The following is a 14,509-nucleotide window of genomic DNA, read 5'->3' as shown; positions in this document are numbered from 1 at the left end:
CTCTGTGCGCCTTCCAGCTGGAGCCAGGGCTCCCATCACCATGGTGACCGGGATGGCTTACAGAAGAGAAGGCTCCTCCCACTTGAGGGTCTAGGAGGGGGTGGGGGAGGGGGGAGAGGCAGTGGTCTGCACGCTTCCATTCATCCCAGATGCCTTCCTCTGCCCCGACGGCTCTGAGGGCACAAGGGCCCTCAGAAGTCCCACTGGAGATGCCGGCAAAAAATCCAGCTATTTAACACAGCTATTTGGACAATAGCGAGATTTGAGGGACCAGAATATTTGAGTGAGAATTGGGTGGCCCCTAAGCATCCTGGTCAAAGCTTCCTTCTGGGGACGTTGGAGAGGAATATGGCCCCTTGAAGGATGGGCCAAAGGGGAGGAGAGAGGGATTCAGAGGGGGGCGTCGGGGGCAAGGTTGGGGAAGCAAACCCGGTCCTTCCCAGGACGTTGCCCAGTGAGCTCCAAGGAACTTTCGGCCTCTTCCGCTGACAGGGAGTCGGAGAGGGTGGGGTTAAGGCCCTGGCAGGCTCCTCCCCCCGCCCCGCCCCCGCAGGCGCCCACCGGGGACCCGCGGGAGCACAGGGTGGGGCGCAGTCGGCGTCAAGGCGCCCGCCGGTCGTTCACCCTTCCCGGGCTCCTGGAGGTTCCCTGACCCCCGCCTGCCGAGGCTGGAGCGCGAGCGAGAACCCCCGGCCAGCCTGTTCCTGGAAGCCCAGCAAAAGCCCCCTGCAGCCCGGGGCGATGAATGCCTGCCTCGCAATTAGAAAGCAGCAGCAGCAACGAAAGCAAAACCTCAGGTCGGGGGAAAAACGGCCTCTGCTCAAACGCCAGCCCAGGCCTCGGGGCCCCCCCGGTGCCAGCAGCGTGGGCCCCCTCGGGGCTCTGAGTCCCTGGGGGCCTGGGGCGGAGCCACCCTCTCCCGTGCGCGGGTTCTGCCCTTCCCCCGCGGCCTCCCGCCTGGGTCTCCTCCAGGGTGTCCGCCAGCCCCGCGGTCCCCTCGGACCAGGGCGCCCGCAGGCTTCCTCAAGCTGCGAGGGCCCCCGTGGGGCTCCGCTGGGAGCGACCGCCCGCGCGCTGCGGGGCTGCGGCGTCAGCTGGGCTGCGTCGGCGCGGAAGGGCCGGCGGGGACCACGGGGCCGCGGAGGGGCGGAGCCTGAGGCCGGAAAGAGGGGCCGGCGGCCGAGCCCGCGGGAGCCGCCCGTAGAGCCCGGGCGGCGCGTGCGCTGAACAGAAAGCCGGAAACTCCGCCGCTGCCTTCTCCGGTGCCTCTTTGCATGTCTCCTGGGGTCGGTACCGCCTCCTCGCCGGGAGGGGAAAATGAGTGCCGCGCGGGGTTTCCTGTGAGTCAGAAGCTGGTGTGCGCGCTGCTCTGGGTGGTGGGCGCGAGGGCACAGGAGGGGGAAGGCCGCGGCGACACCGTCGGGTGAGGACGCGCCGGCATCGCTGGGCCAGCCTCTGCCTCCTGCCCCCGGCGCCGGGTCTGCTGGGTCCAGTGGCCGCTCCACAGAGCCACTGCGGAAAATTAAATTATATAAGCGTGTAATACACCATATTAAAAGAAAAACAGCAGGTCCGCCAAACACTCAGCATTTCCAAATTATTTGGCTGCCGTTTACTGTCGTCTCTGCCCTGGGGGCTGTATGTGCGTAACCGTGTCCGTGCTGCGGAAGCACTACACGGCGCTGAGCCGCCGCCCGGGTCTCCCGACTGCGCCCCTGTGACCACGGTGGGAGTGTTCGCCCCACGGCACTCGGGGGCCGTGGCACCTCCTCCAGCCGGGCCCGCGGAGAGGCAGGTGCAGGTGGGAAGGACCCGGGGCCTCCCGAGCGTGCCCAAGGGAGGTTTATAGGGGCGAGGGGAGAACTGGAGAACGCGTGCTGCTCCCAGACTTGAGGCTGGCCCCCCTCAACGCCGCCAGCCACCTCCTGCGGGGCCTGCTCTTCCACACCCCACGGCGGCCGCCCCACACTGTGGCTCGATGGCCCTCTCTCTGCGGTCCCCGTTCCCCTTCTCTTGGCCATGGAAATGCGCCACGGACCTCTCCCTGGTGCGGACTCTCCAGTCCCCCCAGCAGTGTGTTTCCTGGAGCCCGTCCCTGGGCCAGGGAACAGGAGAGGCAGCCCACACCCCCCGCCCCGGGGCAGGGGACACACAGGCGTTGCCTGCCAGTGCAGTCTCTCACCCTAACCCTCTATGAGGCAGGAGAGGCGTTAGGGACCTGGGCAGGGTAACCCTCAGAGCACTTCCCGATTTTTTTCCTAAGCGGACTTCTGCTCGTCTCTGGTCACTGGCTGCTTCACCAGCCCGGCGCCCCACAAATAAGAGGCGAGCTCGGGAGAGATGGGGTGTAACGCGTGTGCTTCCGGGAAGGATGGGCTTGGATGGACCCTAAGCATCCCTCCTCCGTGGGGTGGGGCAGCTGCAGAACGCCCAGCGCAGGCTTGCGCGGGCTCACCCTGGAGAGCAAGCACGAAGCCTCTGCCTGTGGCCCACACATGGTGAGTGTGCTCCTTCATCGTAGCCGTATTTGCCATCAGAAAAGGGACCTCCAAGGGCAGGGCCACGGCCACGTTTGTGCAGTGCCTCAGTGGGCACACATGCTGAGGAGCTCTGTCCCTTGGCGTTTGTGTGCATGTGTTGGGGGGGAGGGTTCAGCGGGGCCCACCCACTCCTCCAGGCTCATCACTGCCTGCAGGGCAGCAAACCTGCCACCTAAGAGGAGGTGCCCCTGCAGGGAGGCCTGGTGAGAGGGCTGTCGCCTTCGCAGCCCCTTGTGGTGGGAGGAGTCACCAGGGCAGGCCCTCCAGGACACAGGCCCAGCAGCCCCGAGAGGCTATCCTCCACCTGTGGACTCTCGGAAAGGTCCAGGGCCCCAGGTGGGGTCAGCCAGCAGGAGAGATGCACCACGATGGCCTGGTTAGAGGGGAGTCCCTTGGGCCCAACAGAGCAGGTCACACCCTGCTCTTCCCAGACCTAATGGTTTAACTCAGCAGGGGTGGGAGGAGGGATATACAGGAGGCAAAAATATACCGACTCAGCCCGTCTCCCAGCTGTTTCCATGGCACCATTGGTTCTGCCCCATGCTTGTCACCCAGGCCAGGACGGCACGTGGCGATGAGGCGCCCAGGTGAGCAGCGTGGCTTTCTGGGGTAAGGACTGCCTCAGACCCCAGCCCTTGACCCCGATACAGCCTTCACACCTTTGAGTGGGTTGTGTGCACCGCACGGGTGACCTGCGTTCTGTTCTGTCTGCCATATCCTGTTCCTGAAACACTGAAGGTCAAGGCTGATTCTCCAGATGCAAACAGGGCCGCATGGAACAAGGGGAGACTATAGCGTTGCTGTTTCTACCAAGTGGCTGAAATGATGTTCGAACTGTCGTGTAGACAGAGGGGCCCCTTTCAGAGGGTGTGCGTCTGGGGTCTGTGTTCTACATCTTTATTCCAATGATGTTATTCTCCTAATTCGGACACCTTAAGTTCAGCTGCACACCCCCACCGCCGCCCGTTGTGTCGTCATCAGTAATCCCAACTTCTTTTTTAATTTGCATGCAAGATAGGGCTTGCCTGTAAAATGCATTGACAGAGGCAGTGTTCTATTTTTAGTGAAAGAGATGTTATCTCCAAATTACAGGGAAATGACTACATCAAGGTCCTCTGTTGATGAAATAAATAAACCACGAGAAAGAAAGAACGTGTATGAGTCGCTGAGAACCAAAGCTCGTTGGCTTTCTTGCATCTGAAGGTCCCTTTGCCCACAAGTGTTGTCCAAGTGAACAGGTCGCATGGCCGCGCGCCCTTCGTGGTTCAAGGAGCAGAGGCTGTGACGATCCTCTATGTCCCAAGAACGTCCTCGGCCCCAGCCCACCAGGGCAGGTGAGCGTGTTTAGGGGGACGGGAAGCAATATGTCCCCTTGGCTTCTACGTGCAAACTCGCGGTGGAGGTCCTTCCACTTTTCTGGACCCAGAGACGGAGGTGCAGGGCGGGAAGGCTGTGAAGACAGAGACCCCTGGACACGGGGTCTCAAGCCCCAGCGCCACTTCTGCAGGGGTAACCTTGACAGTCTTCTGACATCCTTGGGCTCAGGTCTCCCCAGGTGCAGAGCGAGGACGGCCTGGTCCCCTCCACTGCCGTAGCCACACTCTCCCTGGGGCGGGGTCCTCCCAGGGTGACCTCCCTCCAGGGTTCTGGGAAGGACGCCCCTTCCTCAGAGGACCAGTCAGGTACTTCGAGTTGTTAAAAACGTGTATCAGAAAAGCTCCCGTGTTCCATTTCTCTGATAATTAGTGATGTGGAGCAATTTTTCATGTGCTTTTTGGCCATCTGTGTGTCTTCTTGGGAGAAATGTCACTTTAGATCTTCGGCCCATTTTTTGATTGGGTTGTTTGTTCTTTTGACATAGAGCTGCATGAGCTGTTTGTATATTGTGGAGATTAGTCCCTTGCTGGTCGCTTCGTTTGCAAATATATGCTCCCATTCTGTGGGTTGTCTTTTCTGTTTTGTTCCAGACCGGCTTGGATGCGGGGCTTGATGTTTACAAAGACGCGGTTCCTGTGAGGGGATGGGGTGGGAATGCTGGACTCCCTTTGCCTACGTTTCCTGTCAAACCTAAACCTGTTCTAAAAGATAAAGCCTGTGGATTAACAAGAAGATGGTATCACTGCCGTCTAAGTGATTATAGTCAGCGCCATGCTTAGCCTGCCGGGACCTTTGTACAAATTAGACACACATTTCTTTCTTAAGGCATTTTATTGCCAGCAACCAGGGAGTTGCGCTAGTAAGTATATAAATGTTGTATATGCCTATGTTTATAAATATGGACACAAGACTGAGGGCCGCGCAGCGTAAGACCTGCACGACAGTGCACGAGGCCCTGCTTCTCCATCAGTCCACGGGGTATGCAGACACACAAATTAGTTACTTGACGGAAAGGCAGGATGAGCCAAGTCCAGTAACGAGCGGAAAACAAAACCACGGGAAGGCAGAGGATGAAGAGAACCGCACGGCCGGGAAGACAAATGTCAGAGGCAAGAAAAGAAGTGGGGCCGCTGAATGGACTGAACCCTCGCCGTCTGCGGTCATCGTTCGGGCAAGCAGAGGGTCTGCTGACGGGCTCCCGGCCTGGCTCTAAGGGCGAGGGTCCGCGCGAACTTTGAGGCCACGCAAACACGAGACACTGAGTGGCCTCACGACTCTCCTGGGCGACACACCAGGAAGGGGCTGTCCTCTTCACTCTGGGTGTCACAGCCCGCAAAGCAGCCTTGAAGCTCACTCTGCCCCGCAGGGCTGAGGCCGTGACCGCAGCACAGGGCGTGCGCGGAACTGTCTCATGGTGGAGCCTCGGCTCCTGCGCTCGCCTTTGCCCAGATGCCCACGGAAACATATTTGGAGATGGCTGAGCCCCGGTTGGCGCCCACTGGTTTGTTTCCGGGTCATGGCTTTAGCCTTCCTGCCCTCGTTCACAAGACAAACACGCTAAACCAGCCTGGCTTCACGGAGAGCCGCCCCGGGTCCGTGTCCGAATGAGCTACCAAAGCTCACGCCCAGTGGGGGCAGAGGCACCCCTGGAGCCCCCGCATGGTGTCCTGCAGGGCAGGGCAGGGCGGGTGGGGGCAGTCAGCCGGGGTGGGATCCAGCCCACGTGGGAGCGGAGCAGCCACGGCCGGGCAGAGCCCTGAGCAGAAACAGCCCATCCACCCGCGCTCGCCTGGCATCCCAGCCGCCCTGTCGAGGGAGAGGCTGCAGGAGAGTGGCCAGAGCTGCCGGAGCACAGAACACACGAGCCGTCCTCACCACGGAGGCTGGGGAGACGTGGGCTCGAAGAGGTAGATCTTTAAAATTGGTGGCACTCTCCATGTCTATTGTGTTTTCCCAGAAATATTCCATTTTCACTCTAACTCTCCAGCTATATTGTTTGTGGATATTTACATGTAAGTAGTGAATGAACAAAAACAGTCATAGAAATTATACTCGTCAACTTCAGGACAGAAACTAAATCTTTTAGACATTAGTGGGGGGTAGGCAGATGGGTGTCTGTTATATTAGTATCTGCGTGTTTGAAATATTTCATTAACAAATAAACCTCCACCAAAGAAGCTATACAGATGGCAAGTAAGCACATGGATAAATGTTCAGTATCGTTAGTCATTAAAGAAATTCTAATTTAAACTATAACAAGTTCTATATGCCTACTGGAATGGCTAAAATAAGAAAGAAAAAAAACCTGACAAGAGCAAGGGTTGACAAGGATGCAGGGCAACCAAAACTCTCATAGGTTGTTGGTTAGAAGGCAAATGTGAAAACCAGTTTGAAAAACAGTTTGGTGGTTTCTTATAAACATACACTTACCATATGACCAAAGTATCCCACTACCAGGATTTAACCAAGAAAAATGAAAACTTATGTTCACATAAATTATTTCTTAAATGCATTTTTTTTTTTTTTTTTTTTTTTTTTTTTTGGGTATTTATTTGGGAGAGATGAAAAACTTAAGTTCAGGGGACCTCCTTGGTGGTCCACTGGTGAAGACTTCGTGCTTCCACTGCAGGGGTTGGAGGTTTGATCCCTGATCAGGGAACTAAGATCCCACATGCCATGCTGTGCAGCACAGCCAAAACAAAATTTTTTGCGGTACGCGGGCCTCTCACTGCTGTGGCCTCTCCCGTTGCGGAGCACAGGCCCCGGACGCGCAGGCTCAGGGGCCATGGCTCACGGGCCCAGCCGCTCCACGGCACGTGGGATCCTCCCAGACCGGGGCACGAACCCGTGCCCCCCGCATTGGAAGGTGGACTCTCAATCACTGTGCCACCGGGGAAGCCCTTAAATGCATTTTTTAAGTGAAAGGAGCCAGACTCAGTATGATTCCACTTATGTGACATTCTGGAAAAGTCAAGAAATGATCAGGACAGAGAAAAGATCGGTGGACACCAGGGGTGCAGATGTGGGAGTTTGGGGAAGGCTGACTGGCGCTGGTCACCCAACTCTGTGCATTTGTCAAAACTTGAGAACTGCACATCAAAAAGAGTGAATTTTACTGCATGTACATTAAGGGAAAAAAAATCTACATCTAAAGTAGGTTTACCTAGTGGCTTCAGATCTCAGGAAAATCACTTTCCCTTCTGAATGTCATAGAATTCTATTTTTCTAATAGGTAACATTCCTCGAAGTGCCAACTTAAATTTCAGAAAGAAAAACAAAGGAAAGAAGCTGACATCACTGACATCTTCTGTGGGTCCCAACATGGAGGGTCAAGAAACGGTCGGAAAAGAGAGGCCAGCCTCCAGAGGCCACGGCGAGCCCCTGAAAGCCACAGAAGGTTAAGTCAGAAGGCATTTCTGAGATCGCAGTTTGTTTCTGCGTCAGTGTGGAAGCTGAGGCCCCCGTGTGCTCGGTGTGGGCTGAGGACGGAGCGGGGAGAGTGGACAGCAGGGCAGGTGCCCCGAGGTGTGAACCTGGTGCTCCTCCTGTGTCTGTCACCAGACTCCCATGGCCCCTTCCCTTCCCTTGGCATTTCTCTCTTGCTGGACAAAGTGTCAGAATGCCAGGATCCAAGAAATCTTCAGCAGCCCCAGCCAGGTCCCCCGAGCATAGAAAAGTCAGAATCCCATGATCACTCCTTTCTTGGCCTGCCCGCCTGCTGGCTCCCCCAGGACTCTGGGAGCCCGCGGTTTGAAGGTGCGGTGGGTCCCTGGGCAGTCGGCGATCTCCCTCCACTATAGTCCCGGGGCTGCTAGTGCTGTGGGCTGTGTCTCACTCATCCCACATCCCCAGAGACCGACAGATCATTCCGGGTATCATTGATTTGTGAAGATGTGCAGAAAAAAAGAAAGAGCAGGTCACCTGGGCTCGGACTCCCGCCTCTGGCTCTGCCTCTCCCAGGAAGGGGGAAACTCCTGAGACATAAAAGAGCAGATCTTCTGGGGGAAAGCTAACTTTCTTCGATGGGTTATTTGCACAGCACCTGAGACCACACACACTCAGAATGAATATTTCATAATTGAAATGAGAATTATCTTAATTGCAGAACCAGCCAAGTGATTTCTAAAGAGAGTGTGTTCAGTTCCCTTTGGCCCAGCTAGAACACACAGGGGCTCCTGTATGATGTGCTGTCTCTTCTGTATGCCGGGGGCCTTGCCGATGAGACCGCTGGTCGTGCGGGGCAGCAGAGACACAGCAAGGAAGAGCCGCGGCCAAGACGAGTGGTCAGAGCAGTGACTCATCTCACTCGCTGCAGGACTGATCAACGTTCGCTTTCACAGGGAAAACGCCCAGGTCAAACTCGGTTCTTCAGTTATTAGAATTGCCATGTGGTTCCCCAAATCCTTGGCCTTAGTCACTGGCACGAGCTGAAGTGCAAGAGGAGGTCTGCCTGCAAGCTGACCTCATTTGTTTCTGAGTAAGATGAACTTTGTGTTAGAAAGGGAAAAGAAACAAGTCTTTCTGAGGTATTCGGGCCGGAGTTTGGGCTTGGGACCTGCGGAGGCAGGAGTTCTGGCCCAGAGACTCTCCTGCTCCACAGGCTGCAGGAGAAACCTTGGAGCCGTTGCCCCGAGGGACGGGCACCTGCCAGCCCGGCAGGGAGGAGCCCTTGGCCTCCCAGCCTCTGGGCCCTGTGGCCTGGCCCAGGCTCCAGGTCTTGAGACACTTTGTGATGGCCCCACGTGTGGGCCTCAGAGCTAAACACTGTCCGTTGACGGGAACCTGAGTAATATTTGGCGGTTTCCCCAAATCAATCTGACCGGCAACTATTGTGAATACTCAAAGTAATGCATTATGTTCTGCTCTGGAAAGAGTTCCAGAAGGAGGACACTGGCTGTGGCTCTGAGGTTTTTATACACAGAACATAAAATTGACCATCTTGACCACTTTCAACTGAGAGCTCAGTGGCCTTAAGTACGTTCATACCGTAGTGCAACCATCACCGCCGAACTCTGAAACTGAACCTCTGTCCCCATTAAACTCTGACTCCCCACCCCCTCCTCCGGCCCCTGGCACCTACCCTCCTGCTGTCTGTCTCTGTGAATCTGATTCCTCCAGGGACCTCATGTGAGTAGAATCACACAGTACTTGTCTTTTTGTGACTGGTTTATTCCACTAGGCCTCACGTTCTCAAATTTCATCCATGTTGCACCAGGTGTCAGGATTTCCTTCCTTTCTAAGGCTGAATAATATTCCATTGTTTGGATGGACCACATTGTGTTTATCCATCATCCTTCTACGGATGAACACCGGGGTTGCTTCCACCTCCTAGCTATTGTGAACAATGCTGCTGTGAATATGGGGGTACAAGTATCTCTTTGAGACTCTGCTTTCATGTCTTTTGTGTACACACCCAGATGTGGAATTGCTGGACCATGTGGTAGTTCCATGTTTGATTTTTTGAGGAGCCTCCGTACTGGTTTTCCACAGTGGCTGCCCCGTGTCTCACTCCCATCCTGCCTTGGTCAGTGTGGGCTGCTGCAACCAACTACTGGGTTTTTTATAAACAAGAAGGATTTACTTCTCACGGTTCTGGAAGTTGAAGGCCAAAGGGTGACGCAGGCAGGCTTGGTGCCTGGGGAGGACACTTCCGGGTTCATGTGAGCCGTGTCCTCACATGATGGGTGGAAAGGGAAAGGGAGCTTCCTGGGGTCTCTTTTACAAGGCCACTAATCCCAGGAGGTGAAGCCTCAGGACCCGGTCACCTCCCAAAGCCCCCACATGCTCATTCCCTAAGCCTAACCCTGACCCTGAACCTGACCCTAACCCTAACCCTAGCCCTAGCCCTAGCCCTGACCCTGACCCTGACCCTAGCCCTAGCCCTGACCCTGACCCTAACCCTAACCCCATTACTTTGGGGTTAGGATTTCAGCATATGCACTCAGGGGAACACAGGCATTCAGACCACAGCACCCCAGGACTGAATTTTCTTTAAAGTTAGGGACATACAGGTGCAGTTTTAAGCGAATGGAGTTGGTGGGTAACTGGGGGCTGGGGAGCAGGAACCCCGGATCAGCCCACCACCAGCCATCCGGCATTTTCAGGGGCCTCTTGAAAAGATATGTCCTTGGTGGAATTTTGAAGGAAGGCACTTTGTCAGGAGGCAGGGAGGGACACAGACGTGCTGCACAGCGCCCATTCAGAGTCCCCGGCGGAGCAGGGCCATTGCCACATCCTCAACGTGGACTGCGGGGAAAGCCTAGGGGGTAAAGTGCAGCAGCTTGAACCTGGCAAGAGCTGGGGGCTCAGTGCACCTGAGATGGGGTTTTCAGGTTTGGGGGGTTTTTTTGGCAAAAGGAGGGTAGATCTAGGAGAATCAACTGCAGGGACCTGCTGATGTGAATTCAGACGCTTCGAGGGTAATGATCACAGTAAACATGCAAATAGCCACTATTCACAGGTGTTAACTTACTGATTCCCTAACACAGCTCCACGCAGGAGGAACTATACGCTGCCACTTTACAGAGGTGAAGTGAGTCACCCAAGGTCACGTGGCTTACGGGGAGGAACCCGGATCCAACTCCAGGCTGTCTGGCTCCAGAGCCCAGGCCTCTGCACTGCTCTGTCTTCTCTGCAGAAAAAAGCACCTTGAAAACCCAGACGCCTAGCCCTCGAGGTGAGGGCGATGCAGGTGGGGAGACAGAAATGAACGAACAAACAAACAAGATACATAGCACGGGGGCTGTCAAATGTAAATATTTTTGGCTCTGCAGGCTAAAAGGAAAAGCCGAGAGTGTTCAGTCCGTCTCCGTGGCAGCTACTCGATGGCCCCACTGGGTCGAGACGGCATCAGACGACACAGCCGAGAATCCCGTGACCGTGGCTCCAATTCAAGTCCATTTATGGAAACTGACATTTCATGCCTGATGAGTTTGGGCCCCCAGAACGGGGGCGAGGGGACTTGTACCTTCATTTTTGTCTTAGACGCGTCTCTACCTGATACCACAGGAGGGTCTGCAAACCACAGTCCGTGGGTCCAGTCCCGCTTCTTAGTTCCACCGTATTTGACCTCACTGAACAATTTCCATTACCTACAGCAGCACCAGGAGTTGCTCTGGTTGCCTTAAATGACCTTGTCGGCCCAAAGTGTAAATAAAGTGACTTTTAAACCATCTATACCACATGCCAAGCACACAGCCTGGGGCATGTGCTCAGGGCAGCTCCAACAATTCCTGACGTTGGGGGGGACTTTTGCTCCATCTGTGACCCTCCTGCTACCCCCTCCGCCAGGATTATTGCAAAATAAATCCCAGGCATCACACCAAGAAATAAATTGGTTTTCAAAAACACATATGCCTTAGAAAACTTTTTATTTAACATAAATATATCAAGCAAATCAATTAAGGGTTATAGTAAATGTCCATGAATTTGTATTGCTTTAGATTCATCTGAGTTTACCAGAAAAACCCTCAATATTTCCTGATATAAATGCACCAAAGACATCTCACTAATCTAGTTGAACTGAAATCAGATTTCAGGGCACATTCATTTTCAAAAAAAAAAAAAAAAAGCCAAGGCCAAAGAGAACATCACGCAATATTAGAAAACACAGGAAGGTTTAATTTCCTCGGAGAGCCCTGCTGACCTGCGGGCGGGGGTATGACAAAGCCACTCCTGCCGGAGCTGGTGTGCAATCCAGAGGAAACCCAAGGACAGGATGTCTGCAGCCGCTCCTCTGAGAAAAGATGGGCTGACACGCATGCAGCTCGGACCAAAATCGTCCCTAAGAACCAGCACTCTGTGACCTGTAACCTGTGCCCTGGGTCACGATGAAATAGCCAGCGTTCATCCAGCACTTTTCAGCCAGCAGGGCACTTTCTCTCCCACGTCATTTCACTTGTGCCTCTAGGAACCTTGTTCAGAATCAGGAGAGCTTGGATCACAGCCTGTCCCTGTAAACCGCCGCATCTGGACACAGCCTCTCCCTCCGCTGGGAAGGGCCCTTCTGGTCACATCTTTCTGCTGAACTACATTTGTCCTCACAGCCTGGCCAGAAAGAGGCCTCCGACCTCGGGGGACGGGGCTGGGGCCGGGCGGCCACGTGTCCTGGAGAGGGCCGGCCGGCAGTGTCCCCTCCCGCCCGGGGGATGGGGGGCAGGTTCCGGTCCCTCCACAGCGGCCAGTCAGGGCCTCAGACACCCCGTGGCCTGGGGTTGAGGCTGCGCCTGCGAGCCTGTCCCAGCGTCGCTCGCGGGCTCTTAGGGCTCCTCCCCTTCTTCCGTGCAACGGGTGAGATGTGAGAGGAAAAGCCACGAGCCGCCGCGGCGGCCGCCCGAGGAGCTGGCCTCCGCCCTGCCCCGCGTCCCGAGTCGGGATGGGGCCTCCTCCGGCCGAGGCTGCAGTGGCCGAGCTCCGCGGCCTCGGGCTCCGCGGAGAACGCCCGCCTCAGCTCCAGACGCGCTCTTCCACCTGCGGACGAAGGTCGAGCTGGAAAGGGTGGTTTAGCAGCGGGGCGCGCTGGGGCTGCAGGCTCGGTGCGTCCTGCCCGGCGGGGCCCGCGCGGCGGGCGCTGGTCTGCATATGCTCCACGCCGGGGCACGTGGCCACCGGGACACACTGTAGCCTTGCGGCGACGGCCATCCCGCTGCCCCGGACATACTGAGGGGCGTTCCCGGACCCAGGGATTCCTGTCTTAAGAATGGGACGGTCCTGGGCCCGTCTGGACAAGTTGGTCACCGCCACATGTCTGGGGACCCTTCCCTGCACTGCCCGCTCCCCCCTGGGCATAGTTAACCGTCTCAGAGGGGGAGGGGTAACACTTTTCAACCCAGGCATATTCTTTTCCTCCTCCTCCAATACGTCGTCTCCTTTGTTTTCTTCCTCAGAATGAAGAGCCGCGTGCATGGTGAGGAGCAGTGCCTGTGCCTCGGAAAGCGCGGGGCTGGGATCCCCGCCAGGCCACGAAGATCCAGACTCCTCTGTGCGTCCCAGAGCCCAAGGATGCGCGTGACGCCCCTGGTCCCTGGAGTCCACCGGCCAGGCGGCCCTGAGGACAAGCAGAGGGGCAGTGCAGGCTGCGAGTCTCCCCCAGTTCCGTCTGCTCCCAGACTGTGTCCCCAGAAAACGGGACGAAGGTGGCTAAGTGCCCTCGTGCAGTGCGCGACCAGGGAAGACCCAGGCCGGGCGACCCTGTTCTAGAGCTTTCTTGCAGGTGAACGGTCGGGGGAGTGCTGCCTTTGGTGGGGGGGATGTTTCTCAAAACTCCCAGTTCCACCTTCACGCCGGGGCGGGGCGGGCCCTCTCGCCATCTGTCTGTACTGTGTCCGTGCTGGACACACCACGAACGTGCAGGGTGACCAACCATCCCCCGGCCCGAGCCCGCGGGGCTCCTGGGACGCAGGCTGGCCCCGCATGGAGGCTTTCTGCGTGTCCAGGTGCAGGGACACTGGCTCTTCATGGCCTGCACCGCTGGCCCCATGGCAAGACCGGCGCATCGTCAATCTTGTCTGTGGACGTTTGGGGCGCAGGTGGGCTCAGGACAGACGGAGGAGCGGGGCGGCGGGAGCTCGCCTGGCACCTCACGGTGGGTGGGTGCCCATCTCACGAGGAGGTCAAGGCACGGAAGCGGGTAGCAGAGCATCCCGGGAAGCTCTGTTCCCTGCCCGGCCAGCAGCTGGACACCACCTGTGAGCAGGGGTCCCGCCTGCGGCGCGCACCTCCCACTCGACGCCTCACGGCCAAGTTCGGGCTGCTCCCAGGGCTGAGAAGCACCGCCTGCGCCGTCCCCGTCCCCGACCCCGTCCCCGCTCAGAGACGCACGGGGAGGCAGCTCTTCCGCCCCCGCCCCCAGCTGCGCCCACCTGCAGGGACCCCAGGCTCTGTGCCCTCCCCCGCTCCTGGCTCCGTGCCGCCCCTTGTGCCCCGCGGTGTCCGCTCACCACTCCGGACCCCACAGACCCTCCCTCAGTCATCATGGGGGCCCGTCACTGGTCAGAGCACTTAGAGCCCTGGGAACCCATCTGTGAGCTCGTGTCGCCAAACTCCCAGGCCCATAAGGCTCCGGGCAGCCCTGCTCGGCCTGTGAAGCACTCCTTGCTCAGCCCGTCCCCCGACGACACTTCATCACCCCCACCCCGGCCCCCGCCCCGGGCTCCCTCCTTGAGGGGATGGCCCTTCTCCGTCCTCATGTTTCCTGGCCACAGACCGGCTCGGTCCCTCCGGCCGCTGTAGCAAAGCACCACGGACCGGGTGGCTTGAACGGCAGACATTTCTTTCCCACGTTTCTGGAGGCTGAGCCCGGGTCAGGGTGCCGCCCGGGCTGGTGTTCCGTCGCTCGTCCTGCTTGTAGCTGCCATCCTCTTGCTGTGCCCTCACAGGTCCCCTCGGAATGGCTCTTCTCATAAGGACACTAATCCCATCACGGGGGCCCCACCACGTGGCCTGATCATCCCCAAAGGCCCCTCCTAGCTGCACACCTTGGGGTCAGGCTTCAGCATACGACTCTGGGGGGACACGTTCGGCCCATGGCAGAGGCAGCGTCCCTCTTACGTCATCGCACGCCTCCTCCTTCTCCCAGTCACGCCTCCCGACGG

This window comes from Lipotes vexillifer, unplaced genomic scaffold (assembly GCF_000442215.2).
Source record: "Lipotes vexillifer unplaced genomic scaffold, Lipotes_vexillifer_v1.1 scaffold1196, whole genome shotgun sequence".
Classification (NCBI taxonomy): Eukaryota; Metazoa; Chordata; class Mammalia; order Artiodactyla; family Lipotidae; genus Lipotes; species Lipotes vexillifer.
Note: the sequence above shows the minus strand (reverse complement) of the source record.